General features: G+C 45.5%; 1 protein-coding gene across 33 annotated transcripts in view; it reads right to left on the bottom strand.

Moving 5' to 3' along the window:
• The window catches only part of LOC139276194 (sodium/myo-inositol cotransporter-like), a 58,500-nt gene that overhangs the window by 39,922 nt on the left and 881 nt on the right, over positions 1-17,697 (bottom strand). For 2 of the 33 annotated variants that reach the window (XM_070893804.1, XM_070893810.1), the window contains exon 2: positions 15,053-15,163. The exons of 29 other annotated variants lie outside the window; for them this stretch is intronic. The gene's annotated coding sequence lies outside the window, so the exon portion shown is untranslated. Of the gene's footprint in view, positions 1-15,052; positions 15,164-16,984; positions 17,485-17,697 lie in introns of those variants that run through there. 2 more of the 33 variants (XM_070893803.1, XM_070893811.1) reach the window with 1 other exon arrangement.

Raw genomic sequence — 17,697 nt, 5'->3', positions numbered from 1 at the left:
GTAGTTTGCAATGACAGAGGGATCGAGGGTTGATTTTTGAGAGGGGTGATAACGGTAGATTTGAGAGAGAGGGGAACGGTACCTGAGGGGAGAGAACTGTTAACAATGTCAGCTAACATGGGAGCCAGTTTAAAGGGAAACACAATGGCCACCAAGTAGCGAGTAATGCCTGAGCCCAGAGAGTAAGTATTTTGAGTGTAGGATATCCCAATGTTCAGAGGCAAGGTCCATACACCTGTACTTGGCACTCAGAGCACTGCACAGGACTGGCAAAGACCTCATGGTGTCTGGCAGCTAAGATCCCATCTGCTAGAAGTTTGAGAGGAGCACAGGCATTTAGACCACATGGAAACAATTAGTATGGGCAGCGAGATAAATGAGCATCTGCAGATGAGGAGCGTTCTCAGAGGAAAGAAAGACACAGCAGTTCTGGGAGAGTAGCGGCAACTGAATCAGTTGATGATTCAGAGCCAGAAGGGAAAAGAGATCTGAGAGGTGAGAAACTGAACATTATTAAACAATATTCATTATTCCTTAATCAGTCAACATTTCATCCATTTGTAGGGTTTAAGCAAGGAGCTTAATTATTGAAGTAGTGAACTATTGAGTAAACACCGGTTTACGCCTGAAATACACGGAGTGTTTAACACACTGTATTCAGCAACTTTGTAATTGATTATAATGGAAACAGGGAGCGGTTAAAGAGGGGGGGAGGGAAGAGGTTAAAGAGGTGGGGGGGGGGGGGAAGAGGTTAAAGGGGGGGAAAGCGGTTAAAGAGGCTTCCAGTGTCCCTGACGACTACATGTGCAGGAAGTGTATCCAGCTGCAGCTCGTGTTAGACCACATGACGGCACTGGAGCTGCGGGTGGATTCACTCTGGGGCATGCGCGATGTTGAGGATGTCGTGAATAGCACGTTTAGTGAGTTGGTCACACCGCAGGTAAAGGTTACACAGGCAGATAGGGAATGTGTGACTATCAGGAAGAGCAGTGGAAGGTAGTGCAGGGGTCCTCTGCAGTCACCTCCCTCCAAAACAGATACACCGTTTTGGGTACTGTTGGGGGAGATGACTCATCAGGGGAAGGCAGCAGCAGCACCCAAGTTCATGGCACCATGGGTGGCTCTGCTGCACAGGAGGGCAGGAGAAAGAGTGGGAGAGCTATAGTGATAGGGGATTCTATTGTAAGGGGAATAGATAGGCATTTCTGTGACCGCAATCGAGACTCCAGGATGGTATATGTTGCCTCCCTGGTGCAAGGGTCAAGGATGTCTCCGAGTGGCTGCAGCGCATTTTGGAGGGAGAGGGTGAACAGCCAGCTGTCATGGTACATATAGGTACTAACGATATAGGTAAAAACAGGATGAGGTCCTACAAGCTGAGTTTAGGGAGCTCGGAGTTAAATTAAAAAGTAGGACCTCAAGGTAGTAATATCAGGATTGCTACCAGTGCCATGTGCTAGTCAGAGTAGGAATGGCAGGATAGCCAAGATGAATATGTGGCTTGAGTGGTGGTGCAGGAGGGAGGGATTCAAATTCCTGGGACATTGGAACCAGTTCTGGGGGAGGTGGGACCAGTACAAACCGGACGGTCTGCACCTGGGCAGGACCAGAACCAATGTCCAAGGGCAAGTGTTTGCTAGTGCTGTTGGGGAGGGGTTAAGCTAATATGGCAGGGGGATGGGAACCTATGCAGGGAGACAGAGGGAAGTAAAATGGGGGCAGAAGCAAAAGATATAAAAGAAGAGGAGAGGTTAAAGAAAGAGGGGGAAGAGGTTAAGAGGGGGAGGGAAAGGTTAAAGAAAGTGGGGGGGGGGAGAAGAGAAAGGGGGGGGAAAGAGGTTAAAGAAAGGGGAGGGGAGAGGTTAAAGAAAGGGGGGGAGGAGAAGAGGTTAAAGAAAGGGGGGGGGGGGCAAGAGGTTAAAGAAAAGAACTCACAGCCAATTAAATTCTATAAGTGTAATCACTGTTTTAATGTAGGAAATGCGACAGCCAATTTGCACACAGCAAGGTCCAACAAATAGCAATGAGATAATGACCATATAATCTCTTTTAATGTTGGTCGAGATATAACTATTGGCCAGGACATAGATAACTCCCCTACTCTTTTTTGAATAGCGCCATGCTTTTACATCCACTTGAGGGGGCAGACAGGACCTCAGTTTAACGTTTCATCCGAAAGACAGCACCTCAGACAATGTACTGCACTGGAGTGTCAGCCTTGATTATGTGCTCAAGTCTCTGGATTGGTACTTGAACCCACAACCTTCTGATTCAGGGGAGTGCTAGCTCTGCGCCAAGGCTGATACTTCAGCAAAATATTCATGACGAGCAATCCTTATGTGCATATACGAGTCCTGTTGCAGGTCAAAAACCTGCACAGGTTACAAGCTAGGATTAGTCTATTTATTAGGACATTGCCTTGTAAGGTTATTTTTTTTTTTAAATTCATTCATGGGATGTGGGCGTCGTTAACAAGGCCAGCATTTTTTGCCCATCCCTAACTGCTCTCGAGAAGGTGGGGGCAAGCCATCTTCTTGAACCGCTGCAGTCTGTGTGGTGAAGGTACTCCCACAGTGCTGTTTGGGAGTTCCAGGATTTTGACCCAGTGATGATGAAGGAACAGCGATATATGTCCAAGTCAGGATAGTGTGTGATTTGGAGGTGAACTTGGAAGTGGTGGTGTTCCCATGCGCCTGCTGCCCTTGTCCTTCTAGGTGGTACATGTCACGGGTTGGGAGGTGCTGCCGAAGAAACCTTGCGAGTTGCTGCAGTGCATCTTGCAGATGGTACACACTGCAGCCATGGTGCACCGGTGGTGGAGGGAGTGAATATTTAAAGTGGAGGATGGGATGCCGATCAAGCGGGCTGCTTTGTTCTGGATGGTGTCGAGCCTCGAGTGTTGTTGGAGCTGCACTCATCCAGGCAAGTGGAGAGTATTCCATCACAGTCTTGACTTGTGCCTTGTAGATGGTGGAAAGGCTTTGGGGAGTCAGGAGGTGAGACATTCGCCACAGGATGCCCAGCTCTTATAGCCACAGTATTTAAGTGGATGGTCCAGTTAAGGTTCTGGTCAATGGTGACTCCCAGGATGTTGTTGGTGGGGGATTCGGCGATGGTAATGCCGTTGAATGTCAAGGGGCGGTGGTTAGACGCTCACTTGTTGGAGACAGTCATTGCCTGGCACTTGTGTGGCACGAATGTTACTTGCCATTTATCAGCCAATGCCTGAATGTCATCCAGGTCTTGCTGCATGCGGGCATGGACTGCTTCATTATCTGAGGAGTTACAAATAGCACTGAACACTGCAGTCATCAATGAACATCCCCACTTCTGATTTTATGATGGAGGAAAGGTCATTGATGAAGCAGCTTTAGATGATTGGAACTAGGACACTGCGCTGAGGAACTCTTACAGCGATGTCCTGGAGCTGTGATGATTGACCTCCAACCGCCCAACGGTATGACTAGCAAGGTATGCTAGGTATGACTCCAGCCAGTGGAGAGTTTTCCCCCTGATTCTTATTGATTTTGGTTTTACTTGGTCTCCTTGATACCACACTCGGTCAAATGCTTCCTTCATGTCAAGGGCAGTCACTCTCATATGGAGTCTAGTGGAAAGGATTCCTGTCCCAAAACTAGCTACTCAATCATCAATACCCTTAAGTACTGTGGCCTGCCAGGTTCAAGCATCAGATTATTGAGTCTTCCAAAAATGGAGCTGCGCGGTTTTATCGGTCATTCCTAGGCAAAAACTAAAAGATAACCCTCTTACCTCCCACCGCAGAGAGGGCAATCACTACTTGTTCATTACAGTCTTCACAAGAAACTTCGACCAAGCAACATGGAGAACAATACCTCACCATAAAATGTGACAAAGAACTTGTATTTATATAGTGCCGTATCACATTCTCGGGTTCACAATCAATTAATTACCTTTGATATACAATCATGGTTACAACAAAAAAAAAAATACATTTACACAGCGCCTTTAACATAGTAAAATGTTCCAAGGCGCTTAACAGGAGCGTTATCAAAACAAAATTTGACTGCGAGCCATACAAGGAGATGTTCGGGCCAATGACCAAAAGCTTGGTCAAAAAGGTAGGTTTTAAGGAGCGTCTTAAAGGAGGAAAGACAGGTAGAGAGGCGAAGGGGTTTAGATAGCGAATTTCAGAGCTTAGGACCTAGGCACTTGAAGACACGGCTGCCAATGGTGGAGCGATTAAAATCGTGGGTGTTCGAGAAGCCAGACTGGCAGAGTGCAGAGATCTCGGGGGATTGCAAGGCTGGAGGTGATTACAGAGGTAAGAGGGTCAAGGATTTGAAAACAAGGATGAGAATTTTTTTTTTTTTTTTTTTTTTTTAAATCGAGGCGTTGCTTACACTGTTCCCTATAAGGTGCGCGGCTGAGTGCATGCACTGATCCCTGTACCCATGCGCATGTGAGTTGAAATGCCGCGCACAGAGTTGTACAATCGCTGGAGTGGGGGAAGAGCCCAATACATAATGGCCCCGGGAATCCAAACAGTCTCGTTTGTGACACTTGCGAGCTCAGAGCAAATCGCAATTGAAGCTGTTGAAGTGTGTATTCCAGTAGTTGATGAGTTGAGGCTGGGGGAATATGAAAGAGCGAGAGCAAGAGGGAGGCAGAGCGCGAGGGGGGGGGAAGGCAGAACGGGGGGGGGGGGGGGAGGAAGTCGGGCGAGCGAGCGACGGGGGGGGGGGGGGGGGTAGCGCGGGTGAGAGCAGAGGGAGGGAGGGAGGGAGGGAGAGCGAGGGGGTGGGGGGGTGGAGAGAGCGAACGGGTTGGAAAGGGACAGTGAGTGATGGGAGAGGGGTCAGAGGGACAGAGAAAGAGGGAGATGGACGGAGAGAGGGATTGTGAGAGACAGAGAGGGGTGTATATCCAAATGCTTGTAGTGCGTTCCCGCGGACTGAGCAGCGGCTGCACTTTGAAATAACACAAGTGGCGGCATAGTACATGTACAACGGCCGCTGGAAGGAGGCTAAAGGAAACAAGTTTTAGGCCCTCGGTGAAGCAAAATTGAGAATTTAAAAATGTTTTTTAATTTTTTAGATCCAGAATAAAATACAGGAAATTGATGCTGAATGTCCCGTGTTAAGTTCCAGTTAAATTTTGCCAGGTATTGTCCCCTTTTTGAAAGAGTCTATCAGGGTTATTTAAATCATGTCATGAGAGAGGTGAAAAGTTTGTGCCCCTTTGTACATTAGAGTCTGTGAGAGATGGAGGGAATGAGGGAAAAAGGGCAAACATCTTCTCCAAAATTGATCCCAACTCATTCACAAGGCTGGGGATAGCTAACCTCACCGAATTAAATGATTGTTAATAAACTTTTCACAGAAAATTAGTGTTAAAAACTCTCTCTCTTTCTCTCCCCTCCCATCCCCACCCCCAAATTTCGAATATGATTTTTGGAAGAAACAGAAACAAAAATCAATTTTCCCCTCATCTGAACAAGTTTCAACCAGATCTTGGGGCTTGATTTTGCCCAAGACTGTTTTTTGGCCTATTGCCAGAATTACACATTTTCTAGGCCAGAAATGCGCCAAAATATTTGCCCAATGTTTCCCCGCTTTTTTTTCAAATTTGGCACCACGCAGCCTGTCCAGTCGCCTCGGGTGGAGCCAGCTGTCTGTGCTGAAAAATCGATACCGCACCTTCTGCGCATGCGCGAAGAAAAGAGAAAGTTTTTGACGTGATCCCAATGGACACGCATGCACATTACAGCTCTGGGTCTGCAATCAGCCATTTTTAAAGAGCCAGTTGTGTGTGTGAGAACGTTGAATGCTGTGAGAGTGCATTGGAAAAATCGGAGCTGCAATAGAAGATGCAATGTGATGCAAGGACCAAGAATTTCTTACAGGATGGTGTGGAGGCACTAGTTACTGTGATTGAGGGCAGATTGCAGGAGCTGGACACCAGCAGAGGTCACATAAAAGTTCCACCCAAAGAAAGGAAGAAACCAAGAAGATTACTGTGCGATAGTGACCACCACAAGATCTGGAAGTCTGTGTAAAATGTGGCAGGACCTTGGTCAAGTAGTTAGTGCAAGTAATATTTTCATTTGTTCAATGGAATTGCAATTGTAAATGTGACCAGCTGTATGTGTCATACCCAGCAGAAGGACACCCTCTCTAAAAAGTTGCATTTTCGTCTTTGCAGAGGAAGCTAGCACATAACAAAAGGGAAAGAATTGAATAGGAGGAGGCCCAGCAAATCTGCAGCCACTAGCATCCTTGGAAGAGAGGGTCGCTGCTTTGATGGGTCCTGCCTGGAGAAAAGCAACCACCACTGCACAAGCTGGGCCCACACTCGAGGGAGAGGGCAAGTCCTGCAAATTCCACAGTCTGGCTTTGCTAAATGTTAAGTACTGCGCAGGCTAGCCATGCTTTAGTTTCTGGGGATATCTCCGTTAGTACATTACATCAACCGATGCGTAACTATCATTCATCGTGGTCCTTCAAATCAGCCTGCTGTTTGCGCCGTGTGAGCCTACTCATGCCACCCACCCTGACCCCTCTTCTGCTGCTAACCATTTGTCTGTATTCTGTTGTATTTTGCAGAACTTGAGGCCAACCCTGACGATGCAGATGATGATTCAGACGAGGACGAGCCTGAAGAGGAGAACACCTTCCAATCCCACCCTCCAGGCCAAGAGCATGGGGGTCAGGGGATGGAGATGGATGAAGCCCCCACTGTTTGACTTTGGAGGAGGTGCAGCTGCCAATTGAAGTGCCAGCCCCTTCCGTGACTAGTGGTTTGGGTGTTGGTGAGACATTCCATGGTTTCCTACCGTCCGAGGCTGCGGATCCCAGTAGTGTGGGATAGCGCGGCACACCCAGGGCCCCACCTTCCGAAGCTGCGGGTCCCAGTGGTGTGGTGCAAGCCACACCCGTGGGGGAGTGCAAGCCACATCCGTGGGGAGAAGGGGAAGGAGAGCTCAACCGCGCTCTCCTGAGGTGCAGGATGTAACAGATGTGCTTCAAATGATGGTAAATGAGTGGGGAGAGCATTGACCTTACGCGATCATTCCTGGACACCATCAGTAAGGTGGGTGATGAGATAGCGGGACTTTTGGGAGAAGTAACAGCAATCGCACGAGAAATGGAATTGATGTCCCGGACCATGAGCGAGCGAATATCTCAGTCAGCTGAAACCATGTCAGTGACCATGAGGGAGGGAACATCACAGGTAACTGATGTGCTGTCAGTGAACATGAGGGAGGGATTGTTGCAGGTCGTTGAGACACTGTCAGGGCGCATGAGGGACAGCATGTTGGAGTTAGCCGCTGCAGTAAGGGAACAAGCCCAGACCCCGCGCCCATTGATGGAATCAACTGCCACTCCCACTCCAATCCCCACACCAGCCTCTGAAGAGCCCCAAGCTGGGCTCTCCACATTGCCACCTGCCCCCCCCCCCCCCCCCAAAATAGGTGCACACTACCAGAGATCTTAGAAAGAATAAGCTTGGTACCAAACCCAGAAACACTGCGGCACCGCCTGCGGGCAGGGTTGGTGGAGTCACCAAGAACAAGCGCGGAAGGTGGTCTTATAAGGTGGAGGAGAGATGGGTGCAGCCTTTCTTTGCTGCTGCTATCATTATTACTGTTGTTCTCAATTAAGCATTTTTTGTAAGTTATGTAAAATTACAAATTTAAAAGTTAGTAAGTGATCTTAACTGAAAACTTTAAAGTTTGATACAAGAATAATTTTAAAGTACAAAGAACTCTGTTAAACTTTTAAATAAAATATATTTTACATTAATACTAAATCATTTACATTATTTGTTCCATTATTAACACAACTTTTGAAGTAAACAGGGATCATTATCATTTGTTCGATTATTAACACAACTTTTGAAGTAAACAAGAATAATTTCCACCATTAACACAACACAACATTACGGAACAGGTCCACAGTAAACATGGTCCATGTGGAATAGTTGTAGCTGAGCCTTCAGGCAGCAAAGCTTTCACAGATGAGCTGCTGGCGCAAGGCTCGAGCAATCATTAATGGGGCATGATGGCCCACCCTCCTCCGCCGTCGGGCTCCGGGTTCAGGTACTTGCATGGCTTCCTCATCATCGTCACCTGCATCTTCCTCATCATTATCATCAGCCACTCTCTCCGCAGATGGATCTTCTCCTACCAGCTGCTACTGCCTCATGATGGGCAAGTTATGTAACATGCAGCACACAACAGGGAACTGACCGGCATTCTCAGGGGAGTATAGCAAGTAGCCTCCGGCATGGTCCAGGCATCAGAAACGCTATTTCAAGATGCCAGTGGTCCTCTCTATGATGCTGCACATCACAATGTGCGACATGTTGTATTCCGTCAGCTTTCATCTGGGTGACATGTGGCCAGGGGGGGTGGGGTGTGTGTCATTAGTCAGGTGGCAAACCATACCTTTTGACTTCCAGTAACCAGCTCTGACCTTCTGGCAGCTGCTAAATCATGGCAGATATAACGCTCTTGCGTAGGATGAACGCATCATGGGTGTTCCCAGGGTATCTTGCTTCGACTGACATGATGCGATGCAAGTTGTCTCACACGAGCTGTACATCAATGGAGTGGAAGCCTTTTCTGTTCCTGTACATCTCTAAATCCTCCAAAAAAGGTGCTCACAAGGCGATGTAGATACAATCAATGCAGCCCTGTACCTTTGGGAAGCTAGTAATTCTGAAGAACTTGAGGTAGTCACTCCTCCGGGCTTATAGTGCAGCTGTCACCTGCCAAATGCAGGCATGTGTTGAGAAATGGCACACACATCCCCAATTGTAGCTTGAAATGATCCGGAGGCATAGACTAAAAGTGCAGCTGTAACCGTCACTTCAACTGACAAAGCAGTCCTCCTGATGCTTCTAGGTTGCAGGTCTGCTTTCACCAACTCACAGATCTCAGTTACAACTTCTTTGTGGAAACGCAGCCTTCTGACACAGTTTGCATCACTCAGGTGCAGGTATGAATGTTTGTCTCGATATACTTGAGGTGGGTAAGGCCTCCTGCGCAGCACCCTACGGGCTCTGAGGTTTCTCATGCGATGACGTCGAATAATTTGTCTTCTCCATAGCACCATGATGCAGAAGGCTCGCACAAGGTATGGCATTGTCGGTATTGCCCCCATGGTTAAATTTTACCTTTGCAAGAAGCTCAAAACGGCAAGGCGGCAGACAGGACAGGCTCTTTGTTGTCTCTCCCCAAGGTCTGTATGGACCACACTCGGGTTTCAGCAGACTTGTGACTTCTCTCTCCCCCTCCCCCCGGGCTCATTGCAGTATTGTGACTTCTCCTTCTCCGGGTTCATTTGCTGTCTAGTGCAGTCTTCCGATTGCCACCACCCCGGACTTGTTTTGCAGCCGAGCCCCGTGTCCGGGGCAGTCTCTGCCGGCCGATCCTGCAACCCTCCAGCCCTGTTTGAAGACGTTCGATGGTGGCATGTGAGTAAAAATACAATGAAAAATTCAGAATTCCATGAAACTTCCATGTACTCCGTTGAAAGGTTAAAAAAAAAGTCATCTTTATTATAGATGTTTAAAGTGTTCTTGACTCCCTCCAAAAACTTCGATGAAAAACAATGGCGTCTTTCAGTGCCGATTTTTCAACGTGCACTGCTTTCTGTTAACTCACCAGAAGATTTTTCCAGGGGTGGTCAGATACGCCGACATAGCAGAAGTTTTTTTGGGCCAATGACATCAAAAAAACAGAACGTAAAAAAATCTAACTAACTCAGTTACGCCGACGCAGATTCCTGGGGGGAAACTTTGATTTAAATACCCACTTCAAAAAAAATGGCACAAATAACCCGAGAAAATTGAGCCCTTGATGTCCAAACGATTTTAAATAGGTTCTGAAATGTTTAAAACATTTTAAAATTGAAATTTCTAAATATTTGAATGATCGACTGAAGTGGGTAGCTTTATACAAACATGCAATCACGCTGATGAGGATGGGAGAAGGTGGGGAAGATTTGTCGGAGTTACATATATGACTTTTTAAAGGCGGCATTTCGGAATAGAACCAAAAAAGGGGGAAAATACAAACCATTTTTGTATGTCCTTCTATAGTCCTAACAAGTTCCAAGAATAATATAAATAATATAAATATAGATTTCCTCTTAAATGTTTAGTGGAGTGTTAATAGAAACATGAGTTATGTAATGATGTATAAAAACTGCTATAAGCTACTTTAGAAGTAACTACTATTTGAAAGGCATAGAAAATACTTTGATTAAACTGATAATATACAATTTTGATTTTGTATAAATGTTTGAAAAAGGAGCTAAAAATATTGAGTGTACAATGAAATTTGTTTCCCATTATTTAATTGGGAAGTAACTAAAATAATTAACACTTTTCGTGATAAGATCACGGATTAATATTGTGGAGAATGATAGAAAAACATTAGAAGTGAAATTCATAAATTATCATTAACGTCAACATATTAGTAAACATTTCCAAGTCGGTCTGATTGGTTTTCCTGTCCAGGAAGATGAAAGTTTATTTGTTAAATCGTAGCTTTTTCTGCTTTTTGTTTTTAATTCGGTGACACAAATTCAAGTGCTGCATTTTTGACATGTTACATGGGGGTGGGGGGGGGGGGTGCTGGTTCAAGAAGACAACTTTTATTAATGGAAGTGATTGAAGTTGGAAATACGGATACCTGTTTTTGTTCAATTCTTTTTAATACTGTGAACTAAAGAACTACAGCACTTTGAGCCCAAGTTTCCACAGGATAAAAAACGGGCACCCCTCCGAGCTGGGCGCCCGTTTTTCGCGCCTAAAACGGCACCAGAAAAAACCGCGCTATTCTCGAGCGCTTTGCAGCTCCTTGTCTGTTTGGCGCGGCGCCCAGGGGGGCGGAGTCTACACTCGCGTCGATTTTGTAAGTGGGAGGGGGCGGGTACTATTTAAATTAGTTTTTTTTCCTGCCGGCAACGCTGCGCGTGCGCGTTGGAGCGTTCGCGCATGCTCAGTGTGAAAAAAAACATTGGCACTCGGCCATTTTGGTAGTTCTTTGTAGCTGTTTAATTTTTGAATTTTTTAAAAATAAAATCACATTGCCATCAGCACATCAGGACTGAGGCTTCCCTTCTCACTGTCTCCTTCCCCTCCACGGCAACAAACCGCTGTCTCTTTCCCCTCCCTCCCCTCCACAACAACAACCCGCTGTCTCCTTCCCCTCCCTCCCCTCCGCGGCAACAAACGGCTGTCTCCTTCCCCTCCCTCCCCTCCACAACAACCCGCTGTCTCCTTCCCCTCCACAACAACAAACAGCTCCCCCCCCACCCCCCGCTGCTCAGCGGCACGAACGGCTTTCTCCCCCCCCCCCCCCCCCACCCCACTCTCCCGCTCAGCGGCACGAACGGCTTTCTCCCCCCTCCCCCTCAGCGGCACGAACGGCTGCAGAATTCTCCCTGGCTGAAGCACTTTCACACAAGTAGGAAGATGGTTTATTTAATCTTTTCTTTGCTTATAAATGTTTATTCAGGTTGGATTTATTTGTATAATATTTGTAGAAGTATAAATAAGGATTTATTGTAGAATTTAATGAGTTCCCTTCCCCCCCCCCCCCACACCTCGTTCTGGACGCCTAATTTGTAACCTGCGCCTGATTTTTTAATGTGTAGAACAGGTTTTTTCAGTTCTACAAAAATCTTCACTGGCTCCATTCTACCTTTAGTTTGGAGTACGTTTTCACTGTGGAAACTTTCAAATCAGGCGTCAGTGGCCGACAAGCCCCCTTTTGAAGAAAAAATTCTGTTCCAAAGTAGAACTGTTCTACCTGACTAGAACTGCAGAAAAAAAAATGTGGAGACTTGCGATTTCTAAGATAGTCCGTTCTCCACCAGTTGCTCCTAAAAATCAGGCGCAAATCATGTGGAAACTTGGGCCCTTTATATTTGTTGGTTGTCTGGTTGTATTGTGATTAATCTTTTAATTACTTGTGTACATACAGCACATCAGCACCATAGGAAAGCCACTGCTCCTGCAGCCATTGCTATAGTGACATGAGAGATGGGTTAATGTGTTGAAACTTAGAAAATTAATATAAATTGCACGAATAGATATGCCTCTTTCAGCTCACCTTGGGCTTTTGGATTGTTTGTAGATGCATAACTGTATAACTAAGTGACGTTTCTGAAGTGTTAATGCATTATTATGCAGCTCTTTTATATCCCATTCATTTCTGACAAGAACTTTTATTAAATAAAGTTTTGACATGATAAACTAAAATCTTTTAATTAATTCTACCATAAACAAACTTGAAGAATGGGCATGTAAATGACAAATGAATTTCAATATCGAAAAGTGAGATGGTGCATTTTGGTAGGAGGAATAAGGAGGCAACCGACTCCTTGGAAAGTAAGAGGTTAAATGGGGTAGAGGTGCAAAGGAAAGGGTATAGATTCACAAATCTTTAAAAGTAGTAACACAGGTTAAAAAAGCCATAAAGGTGCAAATAAAGCACTCATTCCAAGAGAAATAGAATACAAAAACAAAGAAGTTATGATGTTAAACTTGTATAGAACCTTGTCTGATTGTCTCATGATTTGAGACAGTGGGGTGGCAATATGGCATTATTTTTTTAATATATTTCTTTTAAGTGGATTGCTGTTGCTGTCATTGTTGTAAAAATTGTTGTTTTAAAATTTGCTCATGGACAAAAAGGTCATGCTCAAGGAGTTCATGGCCCGTTTAGTACAAAAAAGAATTAGAGGGAACATTGGTTGCTTAACTTGGAGCCTGTAAGAGAAGGGATAACCATCAATGACTAAGGAAATAAGGGATGGTATCAAATTGAAAACAAGGGCATACAAAGTGGCCAAGACTAGTGAGAGGCCAGAGGATTGGGAAACTTTTAAAAGCCATCAAAGAGCAACAAAAAAAATGAGAGAGAGGAAAGATAGATTATGAGAGTAAACTAGCAGGAAATATAAAAACAGATAGCATAGGTACATAAAAAGGAAAAGAATTGCTAAAGTTAATGTTGGTTCCCTGGAGGATGAGACTGGGGAATTAATAATGGAGAACAGGGAAATGGCAGGGACGTTGAATGAATATTTTCTATCGGTCTTCGCGGTAGAAGACATTAAACACATTCCAATAATGGATAATCAAGAGGCTATAGGGAGGGAGGAACTTAATACAATCACCATCACTAAAGAAGTAGCACTCAGTAAAATAATGGGACTAAAGGCAGACAAGTCCCCTGGGCCTGATGGCTTACATCCTAGGGTCTTAAAAGAAGTGGCTACGGAGATAGAGGATGCATTAGTTGTGATCTACCAAAATTCCCTGGATTCTGGGGTGGTTCCAGCAGATTGGAAAACTGCAAATGTAACGCTCCTATTTAAAAAAGGAGGCAGACAAAAAGCAGGAAATATAGACCAGTTAGCCTAACATCTGTTGTTGGGAAAATGCTGGAGTCCATTATTAAGGAAGCAGTAGCGGGATATTTGGAAAAGCATAATTTAAATAAGCAGAATCAGTGTGGTTTTATGAAAGGGAAATCATGCTTGACAAATTTGCTGGAGTTCTTTGAGGATGTAATGAGCAGGGTGGGATAAGGGGGAAACCAGTTGATGTGGTTTATATGGATTTGCAGAAGACATTTGATAAGGTGCCACATAAAAGGTTACTGCACAAGATAAAAGTTCATGGGGTCGGGGGTAATATATTAGCATGGATAAAGGATTGGATAACTAACAAAACAGAGATTCGGGATAAATGGGTCATTTTCCAGTTGGCAAACAGTAACTAGTGGGGTGCCGCAGAGATCGGTGCTAGGGCCTCAACTATTTACAAACTATATTAAATGACTTAGTTGAAGGGACCGAGTGTAATATTGCCAAGTTTGCAGATGATACAAAAATGGGTAGGATAGCAAATTGTGAGGACAAAAAATCTGCAAAGGGATATAGACAGGCTAAGTGAGTGGGCAAACATTTGACAGATGGAGTATAATGTGGTAAAATGTGAGGTTATCCACTTTGGCAGAAAAAAATAGAAAAGCAAATTATAATTTAAATGAAGAAAAATTGCAAAGTGCTGCAGTACAGAGGGACTTGGGAGATCCTTGAGCATGAAACACAAAAAGTTAGTATGCAAGTACAGCAAGTAATCAGGAAGGCAAACGAAATGCTGGCCTTTATTGCAAGGGGGATAGAGTATAAAAGCAGAGAAGTCCTGCTACAACCGTACAGGGTATTGGTGAAGCCACACCTGGAGTACTGCATAGTTTTGGTCTTCATATTTAAAGGAAGGATATACTTGTATTGAAGGCTGTTCAGAGAAGGTTTACTAGGTTGATTCTGGAGCTAAGGGGGTTGACTTATGAAGATAGGTTGAGTAGGTTGGGCCTATACTCATTGAAGTTCAGAAGAATGAGAGGTGATCTTATCGAAACAAATAAGATAATGAGGGGGCTAGACAAGGTGGATGCAGAGAGGATATTTCTACTCATAGGGGAAACCAAAACTAGGGGACATGGTCTCACAATAAGGGGCCGTCCATTTAAAACTCAGATGAGGAGGAATTTCTTCTCTCAGGAGGGTTGTAAATCTGAGGAATTCTCTGCCCCAGAGAGCTGCAGAGGCTGGGTCATTGAATATATTTAAGGCAGAGATAGACAGATTTTTGAGCGATAAGAGAATAAAGGGTTATGGGGAGAGGGCAGGGAAGTGGAGCCGAGTCCATGATCAGATCAGCCATGATCTTATTAAATGGCAGAGCAGGCTCAAGGGGCCAGGCAGCCTACTCCTGCTCCTATGTCTTATGTTCTTATGAACCAATGTAAGTCAGCGAGCACAGGGGAGATGGGCGAGTGGGACTTGGTATAAGTTAGGACATAGACAGCAGAGTTTTGGATGACCTCAGGTTTATGAAGGATAGAAACAGGGAAGTCAGCCAGGAATGCATTGGAATAGTCGAGTCTAGAGGTAACAAAGGCATGGATGAGTTGCATATGCAAACAGCAGCAAATTTGCACAGAGGAAGATCTGACATATAGCTATCAAAACAGTTAATCTACTTTTTGTGTGCGGTTGAAGGAAAAATATTGGTCAGAACACCCCGTTCTTCTTCGAATGAACACACACACAGATTGGTGTTTTGCTTTCAGTATGAAGAGCCTCCAGTGTTTCTGAAACAGAAGGGACCATAATTTTGATTTGGACTCTGTCCAATACTTTTCAAGTCATGTTCAAACCAAAACTCATCCTCCATAAGCATCCATGCAGTTTCTAGGAACCAAAACTTGATCTTCTGCACAAGCATGTAAGATAGCCTAGCATACAATGAACCCTTTTACGGTTGGGGTATGCACTGGTAGCGATACGTGATCTTATTATATGACTTACAGAAACTATCACACAACTAAGTTCAAACTAAAACTACTAAATTTGTATTTAAGATCAAACAATTGTTTTTAAAGTTTCAAGTAGATTACTGTATTTTACTGTATTTCACTTAGCATTACTGTATCTGTTTAAAAATGTTAAACTTCTTGACAGTTCTCTGCCACTACTTGGACCACACAAATATAATGAGAAATTGTGAAAAATTAATCCCACAGGGTCCTTTCTTCACTCTGTGACTTGCAGCCTTCACAAGTGAACTGAAGCATTTGTCACACTTAGGATGTGGGACTAAGCATTACTGCTCTTTCAAAGAGCTAGTACAGGCATGACCGGCCAAATGGCCTCCTTCTGTGCTGCAAGTTTCTATATGATTCTATGAATCCCATTCTGAACTGTTCCTGGCAACAGGAATCCAGAAGATACAACAGGAGGATATGGCTCACATGCCATCTTAATTGGCTGGAGCACCCAATATCTGCTTTAACCACGAGATTATAAATGTGATTTGCAATTAGCTGGATTTTGAAAAACAATGTTGATTTTGCTAGTTTATTCAGCAGAATCAATGATTGTACTAGATACCTTGCACTATCCAGGCCTTGAGAGGCAACTGGACACACTGCAACACTTGGGAGGGAGAAAGTCTTCTGGAGTAAGCATTCCACAGTGTTATCACTTCAGAGGTTGTTAGGAGTAGTGAAGATGGTACAGAAAAAAATGGGTGACCATCAGTCAGCAGGGTAGGAAACCACGGGCAAGGGTAGAAAGGTGTTGAGCTGGAATTGTCTAATAGGTATAGCTGTTTAGGTACCTGTAATGTGGACAAAAAAGGCTTCAAAGATAATTTTTCTTTGCATCATGCAACTACCCAGGATGGTAGATGGGGAACTGGATGAACCTTGGTTCTTTCTTCATCAACCATGAATGACTACACTGCACTGAGAAGCATGGGCAAACAGTACAGGAAGTAAGAACAGGCAAGCAGTGATTGTGGGGAATTGTATATGTAGTTAAGATCTAGAGTCCAAAATGGTATATTGCTTCCCAGATGCCAGGACATCATGGATACAACACAAAAGAGCCTGAAGTCTGACATCAGGCAGCCAGCAGGCATGTTTCATGTGGGAATCATTTGCATAAATAGGAGTCGGTTTCAGGTTCTATAAAGGCGTTTCAAGGAGTTAAGTTTTAGATTAAGAAGCAGAACCTCGAGCGTAGGATTACTCCCAATGCTATGGGCTGAATCAGCCCTTCATTTATTCTCTGCTTCACAAAAATGAAACTGGCATTTTAAATATTGTTAGATTTCTGGCCAAGCAAATATATATTGGTCTGAAGCAAGAACACAACAACTTCAGATCCAGTGGAGATTCAAACAATCTAGGAAAATCATTCTATACATGGATATGCAATTTCTCAGCCAATAATATTCCTTTCCATACTTTAAAGCTGGTTTGAAAATATGACGCCTCCACCACCTGAGGCATCACAGAGACGAGGTAACCAAAGAATGTAAGGTCTCAATTTAAAATCAAAATGCTCCTGGTGCAAGTATTTTTTTTAAATGGAGATGGGGTCGGAATAAAACTCGCGGGGAACGTCACCTTTTCTCCTTTAACTAGGTCTTCAATCAGGGCACTGGTTGCTCCCACCGGTGCCGATCCTCGCTCCCTCCCTCCTTCTTGACGACAGCCTCGGTCTTACAGCGACTAATTGCATTTATATAGCGCCTTTAACGTAGAAAGATGCTTCACAGGAGCGTTATAAAAGACCCAAAAAAAATCTATCCCCTTGACAGGAGCGGCAGGCTGAGCAGTTGGGGTTGGACTCGCGTCGTAGGCCGTGACTACAAGTACTACAAACGGTGCGCTGCAGGAGTGACAACGGCTCAGGTCGCGGGGGGAAGCGCGCGAGGGGCGGCTCGGCTCAGGTCGCGGGGGGAAGCGCGCGAGGGGCGGCTCGGCTCAGGTCGCGGGGGGAAGCGCGCGAGGGGCGGCTCGGCTCAGGTCGTGGGGGAAGCGCGCGCGAGGGGCGGCTTGGCTCAGGTCGGGGGGGAAGCGCGCGAGGGGCGGCTCAGGTCGGGGGGGAAGCGCGCGAGGGGCGGCTCGGCTCAGGTCGGGGGGGGGAAGCGCGCGAGGGGCGGCTCGGCTCAGGTCGGGGGGGGGAAGCGCGCGAGGGGCGGCTCGGCTCAGGTCGGGGGGGGGAGCGCGCGAGGGGCGGCTCGGCTCAGGTCGGGGGGGGGAAGCGCGCGAGGGGCGGCTCGGCTCAGGTCGGGGGGGGGGAAGCGCGCGAGGGGCGGCTCGGCTCAGGTCGGGGG

Source organism: Pristiophorus japonicus, chromosome 11 (genome assembly GCF_044704955.1).
Source record: "Pristiophorus japonicus isolate sPriJap1 chromosome 11, sPriJap1.hap1, whole genome shotgun sequence".
NCBI lineage: Eukaryota > Metazoa > Chordata > Chondrichthyes > Pristiophoridae > Pristiophorus > Pristiophorus japonicus.
Note: the sequence above shows the minus strand (reverse complement) of the source record. Positions and strands in the feature narration are given on the sequence as shown.